This window comes from Pelodiscus sinensis, chromosome 3 (assembly GCF_049634645.1).
Source record: "Pelodiscus sinensis isolate JC-2024 chromosome 3, ASM4963464v1, whole genome shotgun sequence".
In the NCBI taxonomy this organism is placed as follows: Eukaryota; Metazoa; Chordata; order Testudines; family Trionychidae; genus Pelodiscus; species Pelodiscus sinensis.
In genome coordinates, this window is record NC_134713.1 from 100286467 (window position 1) to 100296762 (window position 10296).

The following is a 10296-nucleotide window of genomic DNA, read 5'->3' on the forward strand; positions in this document are numbered from 1 at the left end:
TTGTTTTAAAAAATAGCACCTCCCTTTTTCCATTTTGCATTATCTAAAAGGAGCCAGACACCCAGTTCAGGTATTCACTGATCACAAAATCTAGCATATGTTCACTTTGTGGAAGTCCTAATCACCAAAAGCTGTGCTGTGTTTTTATTACTGATAGGTTTGATTTTTACTATCACTTCCCAACCTGGCTCCTGCATATGCCAGTGAAAATCAGGAAAAATCTGGAAAACCAGGGCCATTAAAAATTCTAATATTTTGTTTTAGCAGCCACTTTTAAGATTAAAACTGTATTTCATTTAACAAATAGGAATATAGAAAGGGAGGATGAGAGATGGGTTGGAAAACCAAAAGCTAGATGGATGGCTGTCATATAAGAGGATCAGATTAGTGGTGTAGTGATAGAAATGTAGCCGTGTTAGTCTGGGGTAGTTGAAGCAAAATGCAGGACAATGTAGCACTTTAAAGACTAACAAGATGGTTTATTAGATGATGAGCTTTCGTGGGCCAGACCCACTTCCTCAGATCAAATAGTGGAAGAAAGTAGTCACAACCATATATACCAAAGGATACAATTTAAAAAATGAACAAATATGAAAAGGACAAATCACATTGCAGAACAGAAGGGGGATGCGGGGGGGGGGTGGGAAGGGGGAGGAAGGAAGGTAAGTGTCTGTGAATTGCTGATATTAAAGGTAGGGAGAGTGGGATGTTTGTGAGTTAATGGTATTACAGGTGATAATTGGGGAAACTGTCTTGGTAATGGGTGAGAAAGTTCAAAGACTTGTTAAGTCCTTGTTGGCAAGTGTCGAATTTTAACATGAATGACAGTTCAGAGGATTCCCTTTCAAGTGCAGATGTAAAAGGTCTTTGTAGCAGAATGCAGGTGGCTAAGTCATTTAGAGAGTGTCCTTTCTGGTTAAAGTGGCAAGAAACTGTTTTCTCTTTGTGATCTTGTCTGATATCTGTTTTGTGGGCATTAATCCTTTGGCGAAGTGTCTGAGATGTTTGTCCAATGTACATAGCAGACGGACACTTTCGGCACATGATAGCGTAGATTATATTTCTGGATGCGCAGGAATATGTGTTCTTGATCTTATAACTCACTTGGTTAGGTCCAATAATGGTATCAGCAGAATGAATATGTGGACAAAGCTGGCAACGGGGTTTGTTGCAAGGGAAGGTACCAGGGTTGGTATTAGTGTGGTATGTCCTGTGGTGGTTCGTAAGAATCATCTTGAGGTTAGGTGGTTGTCTATAGGAGACTATGGGTCTGTCTCCCAGAGCCTCTTTGAGTATGGTATCCTGTTCCAATATAGGCTGTAGTTTATTGATAATGTGTTGGACAGGTTTAAGTTGGGGGTTGTAGGTGATGACAAGTGGTGTTCTATTGTTGGTTTTCTTGGGTCTGTCTTGAAGTAGATGGTTTCTAGGTATTCGTCTGGCTCTTTCAATTTGCTTTTTTGTTTCTCTGGGTGGGTAGTTGAGATTTATAAATGCTTGGTAGAGATCCTGAAGCTTCTGGTCTCTGTCAGTGGGGTTAGAGCAGATGCGGTTGTATCGAAGGGCTTGGCTATAGACGATGGATCGTGTGGTGTGTTCTGGATGGGAGCTGGATGCATGTAGGTAACTGTATGAGTCAGTGGGTTTTCTGTAGAGAGTGGTGTCTAATTTTCCATTGTTGATTTGTACGGTGGTGTCCAGGAAGTGGATCTCTCGTATAGAATGGTCCAGGCTGAGGTTGATGGTGGGGTGTAGGTTGTTGAAATCTCTGTGGAATATCTCCAGTGTTTCTTGGCCATGTGTCCAGATCATAAAGATGTCATCGATGTACCGTAGGTAGAGGAGGGGTGAAAGGGGACGGGAGTTGAGGAAACGTTGTTCTAGGTCAGCCATAAAGATGTTAGCATACTGTGGGGCCATGCGTGTACCCATGGATGTGCCGCTGATCTGGAGGTATAAGTTGTTCTCAAACCGGAAATAATTGTGGGTGAGAACAAAGTTACATAGGTCTGCTATCAGGTTGGCAGTAGTGTCCTCTGGGATAGTGTTTCTAATTGCTTGTAATCCGTCTTCATGTGGGATGTTGGTATATAGAGCTTCTACATCCATGGTGGCAAGGATGGTATTATTGGGGAGGTTATCGATGTTTTGTAGTTTCCTTAGGAAGTCAGTAGTGTCTCGGGGATAGCTGGGGGTATTGGTTACGAAGGGTTTGAGAAGAGTGTCTACATAGCTGGATAGACCAGTAGTGAGCATGCCAATACCAGAGATGATGGGACGTCCGGGGTGCCCAGGTTTATGGATCTTGGGAAGTAGATAGAACAATCCTGGTCGGGGGTCAGAAGGTGATTCTGTGAGGATTTGTTCCCGAGTAGCTGTGGGGAGGCTTTTAAGGAGACAGTGTAGTTTCTTTTGGTAGTCCAAGGTGGGATCAGAGGGGAGAGGTTTGTAAAATGTGGTGTTCGAGAGTTGTCTGGTTGCCTCCTGGTTATAGTCGGCCTTATTCATAATGACCACAGCACCCTCTTTGTCAGCTGGTTTGATTACAATGTCCAGGTTGTTTTTGAGATTAGTGGTGGAATTTCCAAGGAACTGTTTGAAGACAGACTAGAATGGAGAAAAATGACTCAAAAAGCTGATCCTATATAGAGGGGATTAAAGCTAGACAATGACTATAAGTGAAAGTTGTAAATTAAAGGTAAAAAACACCAAAGAAAACAAAGATAAATAAGGTCTATTTTGAAATATAAGAAGAATCAGACTGAACAGGAAGAAAGTGGTCACCCTATCTAGGGACAAGTGACATGTTATGAACTCATGGACTCATAATTATATTAATTTTTATCTGAATATTCACAGAAGTAACAAAAGGGTAATAGCCCAGCAATTGTCTTTGATACTTTCTTGTGGCCAAGAAAGGAAAATATTGAAAAGCTTTACCACTTCAGTGAAAACAAATAGATTTATAGTAGGCAGTTTTTACTACTCTTCACTGGCAAATTCTTGGCTCAGATCAAGGATAAAAGAGTGTAGTAGATGAGGAAAGGCTTTGAAAGAGAACAGCTGACAGCTCACTCAGGACTGGAATAGTAGAGACGATGGAACCTGAAACGTTTTGAAACCTCCTCCAAACCTTGAGGTCTGATCCAAATGTTGTGAGGGCTTATCATTCCTTTCTCTACCTCAGCCTTAATGCACCATCCTTTTCTTAATTTCTCAATATTGACAAATCATTCATTCTTCTACTTCCAAGCTGAGCCTCAATTCTGCTCTCTTCCTCCTCTATGCTATAAGTAGGATTTTGAAAATCTATTCTACATAGTGTTGCACCAGCTACACTTTAACTTCCATAATGTAGTCTTAAGACAGAGGAGAAAAGTGTATTTTCTCTGAAAGGCCTTCAGAAAAGAATTTTTGTAGCCTCGGAATTGCTCCAGAGACTCTAGGAGAATATACTATACACCCAATATATTGTGTTTGCAATTTTCAGCACTGAGGGACATACTTTTCAGCTGTCATTGATCTAGTGCACTTTTAATATAAATATTTATAATGAATCTATATTACTTAGAAATTCCCTGAAGAAAAGGAACAGAGTGACTTCAAGCCCTTTTTTGATATACTGCAGTGTTTAATAAGAAAGAAGACTTCCTGTACTGAATTTGACTTGCATGTACTAAGCAATATAGGTAAAACTTTCTTTAAATTACAGGCAGTTAGAATGTTGAATAAACTGCTGAGTCAGCAAGAGAGATAAATGGGGTACAATAAGATAGCAGTGTAATATACAAGCTGAAATATCTTTAGAAAATGAAGAAATATAGACAGTGCAATGATTTTTTTCACTTTGAGGTGATGAGAATAGATGGCTATATACTTCCAAGATACATAAAAGAGGATATTGATTAACGGTATGATGTACGCTAGGCTCTCACCTTGCTTCAGGGATTGGTTTGGAGCAGAATTTCTCACATTTGATAGCTTGCTAACTCTGCTTATTCCAATTCTGTTTGTATGGTATAAACCACAGGAGGCATAGCACAGATATTATATTCCTACTAAAATGCAATAAAGAGATGTCTCCAATATTCCCTCTCACAGGGAAGTAAGAATAATTTGGGCCAAAATCAGAGCTGATTTTAAAGTGTAAATTCTGGTGCAACTGAGATCTAAGTGATTGTGAGTGGGTATAGCTCAGAAAGAGGAGTTTAGCAGATAAAGCCCCTAACAGGAGAACATAAAAACTAGAAGTATCCCAAAATAGCAACACAGTGTCTTTAAAGGCACCTACTATTTCCCAAATAGCAGCACACTATTCTGGCATCCCTGGAACCCTCGTTCCTCAAGGATTAAGGGATTTGTTGGAATAATGTCTTATTTTGAAATTGGGCACTGTGTAGACAGCGCCACATTTTAAAATAAGCTCTTTCGACTTAGACTCAGAATAAACTACACAATTTGTATAGTGCATATTTTGTAGCTTATTCCGACAGATGGTTGCTGTCTAGAAGCACCCTTAAAAACTAACAAAAAATATATATATTATCATGAACTTTCGTGGGTAAAACCCACTTCATCAGATGAGTTGAAGTGGAATGACAAAGTAACTTGTAACTTTTACCCGCTTGCATTTTCTTCCCGTTTCTCATCATTTAAGATCACATTGGGGTAGATTTCTTTACATTTTCTTAGTTCACATTCACTCAGTTGAGCTTCCCTTACTGACCACCATTTATTCAACGTATGACAAAGAGCTAGCAACAGGAACAAAAGTGCTGCACTGTAACTCCCCCCTGTGGATGCTTCAGGCATGAGCTAAAAGGTTCCCAGTACATATTAAGGTAAGCTTCTGCATACTGGAATGCATTAATGTGAACTAGCAACTTTTTATTTTTCACCTGCAGCATCCACATAGTCCAAACAGCAGGGCGGTGGAGACATAGCTTGGTGTCACTTTCTAATTTAGCCCTTGGCAGATCTGAATGATATTTTCCTTGCTGTATTCCACAGAAGCAACAAAAAGGAATGAATGAATTAATGCTGTTTTTCCTGGAAATATTGTGAAATTTCACTTGGACCAACTTTGTAAAGGTGGTTTCCACAATGGAATTACTATTCCCTTCTCCCCTTAACACCAGATATTCATATAGGCAGAAATGGCAAATTTGGCACCTTTCAGAAATGTGTATTTTTTTATTCTAGAAATTTCCATTTAGTGAAAATTCCCATAGCAAAATATAGTAGCTCTTTACTACTGTAGTCTAGCTGTAGCTTGGTCCACCTGCTGGTCAGAGATTATCCATGTGGTGGTCTCCATGTCATGGATATTCTGTTGCAATGGTGTGTATTATATTGATGTGATAGGCCTGGTACAGTTAAGGTTGCATTACAATTTATATTTGAAGTTTGACTTCCATGCTTAACTGGATTCTTTCGAAATTTGATTAATCTCAAGAGAGCACAGGGTAGAGTTAGTGATCCCAATCTGGGGTCATTTTAGCTAGGAATTATAATAATATAAACCCCCTCAAATAGCCATTTTTTCTAAAGGTTGGGGGGGCAGTTTGCATAGAGCTGGATTGATGTGATTATCACTGTGCTTCAGTGGGTCATCAATGAGAATACCAGATTCAAGACAAACTACTAAGAAATAAGGGAGACTCACCCCAAACTAGTGGTTATTCTATTTTTAGATATCTATCTTACCACAGTGGCTAACAAGAAATAAAAAATACATTCTCCTTACTTTGGCACTGATTTCATGACCCAGACACTACACTTTATGATGAATGGCAATTTAAACCCAATTTCATCAAAACAAGGGTTCTTCTGTCTTAAGAGATTACCCAGATAGCCAGGTCCACATGTAACTCAGATCTTACCCATTTTGTTGCCAGTCCTTTCGTATTTAAAAATGAAACATTTATTTGTAAGTGTAACATAAAAGAAGGAGCAAAATGCAGGACAATGTAGCACTTTAAAGACTAACAAGATGGTTTATTAGATGATGAGCTTTCGTGGGCCAGATCCACTTCCTCAGATCAAATAGTGGAAGAAAATAGTCACAACCATATATACCAAAGGATACAATTTAAAAAAATGAACACTCTTTAAAGTGCTACATTGTCCTGCATTTTGCTTCAGCTACCCCAGACTAACACGGCTACATTTCTATCACTATAAAAGAAGGAGAAAGTTAAAATGGTCAAAAAAATTGCATACATACAATCTTTGCAAAGTTCTTGGATCATGTTGATAGTAGTGATGTTATAGTCTGCTAACTTGTAAAGTCTCAGGTAACTTCCAAAAGACTGGAAGCTCCATAGACCATTGATTGAAATGTTCTTTTTAGTGTGACTCCATAGTCCCTCTCTGTCTTGTGAAAAATTATAGGCCCAAGATGGAGTTCAATGTCACATGAGGTAGTCACATGCCCTTGCATGATTTGATGACTCATAGGAGAAGTCACTATAGTCTGGATAGAGCAAGGAAGTCTCAAGCCAGCTGGAAGGGAAGATAAGCAGTGTGAGAGGAGGCATGGTCTCTGGAGACGGGTTGGGTTGATGACTCAGTTGAGGTCTAAGGCTCCTGGGAGGGTGTAAATGTAGAGCCAAATGGGAATAAAAAGCAGGTGTGCTTGTTTCTCTAACGTGTGTGTGTGTATTTTAACTCTAAAACTTATAAAGTGAATAGATACTCTACCCACTGATATATATGTATCCCAGATGTATATTGTAACCCCCTTTTTCCTCCCTGGCTTACTCAGGAGCAGGTCACGCTCACAAGTGTGTCTGGGTGCCTGATGGTCTTGACATAAAAGGAGATCCTGAGTACCCTGGTGGTGATGTTGTTTGGTTGGGGAAAACCTATCCACCCCCTTGCTGCAGTCCCTTGCTCATAAAAAATGTACAAGGGCGGTGCCTTCACCTGGTTGGCCCTGTACACACTTATTGGTGTGCCTTGAAAACCTCCAGGAATAACTTATTCCAGCAATAAACTGGATCTAACTCCAGAACAACAATTACAAATCATAAATAATATAAATCTAATAGATTGCATTAGAATGAACAACCTTTACTTAAGTTAAAAGAACAGGATTTAACAAATTAACAGTGAATAACATCAATTAACAAAGTACACGGAAGTAAAAGGAACTTATCTAGCTGCCATTTGCACTGCCAATATTTAGCCCACCCCAGAGTGTGCACACCCCTGGACTCAGAGTCCCAGACTCTGGCTTGCGTGGGCGCATTTGAAGAACTGCAGCTGTAATGCAGATTCTCTGTAGGTAGTGTGTATGTGGGTCCCAGCTATGCAGCAGCTCTAATTTACTGGACTGGCCTCTCTGCCTCTCTTTGAACCCAGAGTTAGTCTGTATCTCTGAGGTCTGTTCCAGGCAGCATTTTCCCAAAGATGCCCAGTTACTCACAGTCTCCTTCTGTGTGCTGGATGCAGAGTAGCTTCTAGCCACAAGTACAGTCAAAGGGCCTCCCCTCTAGGGCAGCCTGCTAGATTCCAGTCTCAAAGGCTCGCTGTCCCAGTCTGTAACTGCAACATCATAGCTCCTGAACTGGATCAAACTCCTCCACTGCAGACTGGCTCCCTTTCTGCTCCAAAAACAGAGGGAAGAGTCCACAGACCGATGAGTCTTCCTCCACACACATGGAGATACTCCAGATCTCCAAAACAAAAGACCCTTCCTTCCTGTTTTCCCCCAGGGCTCATGGGAATTGTAGTCTGTGGGGCTAGATTGCAGCACACAGGGACTTCCCAGAAAATAAGCAGAGGCACCTTTAGTAAGGGGACTACAATATGAAATTTAAAAAAAAGCCATTATTTAAAAAAGTTTCTAGATGTGTTTTGTTGTTGTTTTTGTGCAGAATTAGCAATTAAACTATTGTGATGTAGGTCCAGATCATTTCAATTGGTCAATTTTTACTCAAGATAGTCCATAGCACACACTAAAACTTTGGGAACCTTAATTGTGAATGGTATTTGAAAACATCTTAACTTGCATAGATATACAGCCTGGAAGGATTGCCATTCACATATGCTAAGAAAAAGGGGGAGAAGGTGTAAAATTTGGGTGCCAGCTGGTTTTCAGGGATCTCCTGATGTCATGTAAGGAGTCTCCTGAAAGCTTGTCATCACATCGATAGTGAGATGTATGGGCAGATAATGTGAAAGGAGTTATATGTATAACCTGAAAATTCAGTTCTTAAAGTATACAAATTAAGACAGGTAATGCTAAGGTGATGAATAGATTTTAGGCAATAAACAGGCTACGTCTAGACTGGCATGATCTTCCGCAAATGCTTTCAATGGAAAAGTTTTTCTGTTAAAAGCATTTGTGGAAAAGAGCATCTAGATTGGCATGGACGCTTTTCTGCAAAAGCACTTTTTGTGCAAAAGCGTCCGTGCCAATCTAGACGCGGTTTTGCCATTTTCGCCATTGGGGCTTTTTTGCGTAAAACAGTTTTTAGCTGTCTACACTGGCCCTCTTGCACAAAAACATTTCCGGAAAAGGGCTTTTGCCCGAACAGGAATGTCAAAGCATTTGCACAAGAAGCACTGATTTCAGATAGTAGAACGTCAGTGCTTTTGCGCAAAATCAAGCGGTCAGTGTAGACAGCTGGCAAGTTTTTGCGCAAAAGTGAATGCTTTTGCGGAAAAACTTGCCAGTCTAGACACAGCCTTAGATCTCTGGCAAACTACTGTGCATGTGCAATTCAACCAGCATAAAAAAACCTGGACATATCTGATGACAGTTTATATTTGCTGTCAGGGGCAAGTACAGGCCCTGAGGATTTACAAAGATAAGGGAACTCCAAGATAAGGCTCTGAAGGGGATCTCCAGGGACTGAGAGATCATACTCCGTATCAATAGAAACAAAGTGGAGAGAAGCAAATTTTAATCCTTTAGTCTGGGAAGACAAGCTTTGCTTCCATAGAAAAGTGTAGGAACAACAGTTGTCTTGTAGATCTGGATTTTGGTGGTCCACTGTAGGTCAGGGTCTAAGAAAACATATCAAAATGATTTTCCAAAAGACGTACGTGCACAGTGGATTTGGTGCCGGACCTAACTGTCAATGTTTGTATTTTTGGAAAGTTGAAAACTATGGTAGCAGAAGTGTCCAACTGTCTCCAAAGTCTGACCCTCAATGTTGATTTGTAGTGGTCATGTGTAGGGCCTGAAGCAGGTTGATAGAGCACTTTAGTCATCTCAATATTGAGCAAGGCTATGTCTACACTGCAGCCTTTGTCGGCAGAGACAATGCAAATGAAGTGCTTATTAGCATTTCTCGTGCTCTCATTTGCATAGTCTCTTCTGATCCGCTTTGTAGAAGAGGTTTTTGAGCAAAAAACACAGAGTAGATGGGCCCATTTTGATCAAAATCCATCCTTTTGTGCAAGAACCTTTATTCCTCCAAAAAGCAGGTATACAGGATCTTGCACAAAGAGTTTTTTGCTCCGTCTCTGTGGACAAAGGCTGCAGTGTAGTCGTAGCCTGAGAGTCCTAGGCTTTGGTAAGCTTATGCAAGAAATCCAGTATGGTCTAAATGTCACTTTCTGTGTGTGTGTGAGAGGTTGACAACATCATCAGTATACTGAAGATCAGTAAATAACACCCTGAAGCCTTTAAACTTTGGGCATAGATGTCAAAGATTAAAGACCTGCCCATTCATTCTGTATTGGATGTTGTCTCCAGTGGGAAGGTGATCATTAGCGAGGACTGAAATAGCTACTTAATAGATGGAAAACAGGGTTGGGGCAATAACACATCTTTGCTTACCCCTGATTTTGATAATGAAAGGCTCTGTCTCAAGGCCATTACAGTGAACCATGGCCGTTATTTGATAGTGGAGAAGTGTTACGATCTTAATAAATTTGGGAGGGCAGCCAAATCTGGCCAAGACCTTCTACAGGATCTCACAATTGACAGGGTCAAAGGCCTTTGTCAGATTGATGAAGGCCTTATACAAGTTGTGATTTTGTTCCTGAGATGAATTTCCTGGGAGATCATTAGGATGTCTCATGGGATGACTGTCAGCCGATAGTCAGAGCAGTGTGTGTGTGTTACACCCGAGTCTTCAACTGCTGGGACACAAGGTCCTGTCGCAGCGGGCAACCTAGGGAAGGCTGACAGACACCCTGAAAAGTTTAACATCTGTGTCTTTGACCGCTAGGACCAGGGTCCCTTCAACAGGCTGACAGATGCTCCAGAGTTTACAGGGAGAGCTTATTACACCTCAGACTTTGACTGCTAGGATACATGATCCTTTCACAGCCGGCAGC

General features: G+C 40.7%; 1 long non-coding RNA gene across 1 annotated transcript in view; it reads left to right on the top strand.

The window, feature by feature from the left end:
* The window catches only part of LOC142827897 (uncharacterized), a 52258-nt gene that overhangs the window by 8806 nt on the left and 33156 nt on the right, over positions 1-10296 (top strand). The window lies entirely within an intron of this gene.